Genomic DNA, 1,748 nt, shown 5'->3' with positions numbered 1-1,748 from the left:
AGATTGGCTGTTCATGATCTTTTGTGCTTCAATTTGAATTTTAGAAATGTTTTGTAGTGTTGTAAAGGATGTCCTTGGTATTTTGATGGTGATTGTATTAAATCTTTAACTCACTTTGAGTTGTATGTACATTTTAAAAATATTAATTCTTCCAATCTATAAAATAAGAGCTTTCATTTTTTTTGTATCTTAAGTATTTTTCATCAGCATTTTGTAATTTTTATGGTAGAGATTTTTGATTTCTTTGTTAGATTTATTCCCAAATATTTCATTTTTATATTGTGAGTTGAGTTGCTTTAATGTTTTCGTCCTCACCAATCTTGTTACTCGTGGCAATTTTTGCATGTTGTTATTGTATCTTTCAATGTTACTGAACTTACTTAAACACTCTAATAATTTTCCTTGCTTGAGGGTTTAGATTTTTCTAATTTATCACATTATCTGCAAACAAGGTTAATTTAACTTATCCTTCTTATACATATACCTTTTGTTTTATTTGTCTTGATCCATTGCTGTGGCTAAAACATTCTGCACTATACTGAATAAGAAAGGTAATAGTGGACAATCTCATTCTGTGGTCAGATCAGAGAGACCATTAGGGATGAGGGGGAGTGGGGAACACAAGGAGGTACTTGGGAGTGGAATTAATCAAATTATGTTATATAATTATAAAAATATGCTACAGTGAAACCTACTATTCTGTATAACTAATATACAATATTAAAAAATTTAAAAACAATAAAAATATGAAGCACAGAGAGTTTTGTTTTTTTGACACTCACTGAGATATGGGAGTGTCACTGGGCAGCCATGTGAACTGCAGTGCTAGATAAATGTATCCTATGGGCAGCGTAATCCCCTGTATCTTTTCCTGGCTTGCAGAGCTGAACGAGAGTGGCAGCACAACTATGGTTTTATTCAATCTCTGTTTTCCCAGATTTTTTTCCTTTGTATTATTGTTTTATTCACTGATGAACATTCATGCCCAATGGTGGCAAAAGAACTGAAAATTTTTATAACCTGAATATTTGTTGAACTGTATAAATGGATTAATGGATTAAGATCCATTTTCTATTGAGGTGAGAGAGAATAAAAAAAAAACTCATGTCATCTGGACATTTGTCATTGTTTGTATTTGGAGGATGTTTTTGGTCACTGGGAAATACAGCGTATTTCATGGTAGAGGACTCTCTTCCACTTGTTTCACGCTTGTTTAATGCTTGAAAAACAAGCATCAAGATTTATTTGTAAGAAAAAGCATCTGTGTTCTTTAGTTTCTGTCCGTGTGTAGGTAGAATTGTCTCCTACCCTTTTCCCTAAGCATGTTGACAGGTGATACCACTTTATAAAGTCAAATGGGGCAATGAGACTTACGGAGACTATTGTGAGGGAGGAACTGTGTTTTCAGCTGCACTTGAACCTGGGATGATATCACTTTGAACTTGTTGGAAATCAAGTTTCCACCACTTAAAGCCTGAGAACTGAAAACACAGAAGAATGGAGCCAAGACATAGACAGAAACAGAATCCCAAGGCTGTCAATGAAACCCCGACTCTAAGTCAGGTGCCTGAAAGCAATCCTGCTCCCAGAGATGGCAGTTCCATGAGCCAGTTATTTCCCTTTTTGTTTTTTTTTTGTTTAATCTCGTTACCTGAGTTTTCTGTCACTTGATTTCCAGTGATTCCTCACAATAGAAGAGGGTAGGGAAGGACAATGGGGTGGATCGCTGCCCAGTTTCCTTAAGGCTA

The sequence above is a fragment of the Urocitellus parryii genome, chromosome 1 (assembly GCF_045843805.1).
Source record: "Urocitellus parryii isolate mUroPar1 chromosome 1, mUroPar1.hap1, whole genome shotgun sequence".
In the NCBI taxonomy this organism is placed as follows: Eukaryota; Metazoa; Chordata; class Mammalia; order Rodentia; family Sciuridae; genus Urocitellus; species Urocitellus parryii.
Note: the sequence above shows the minus strand (reverse complement) of the source record.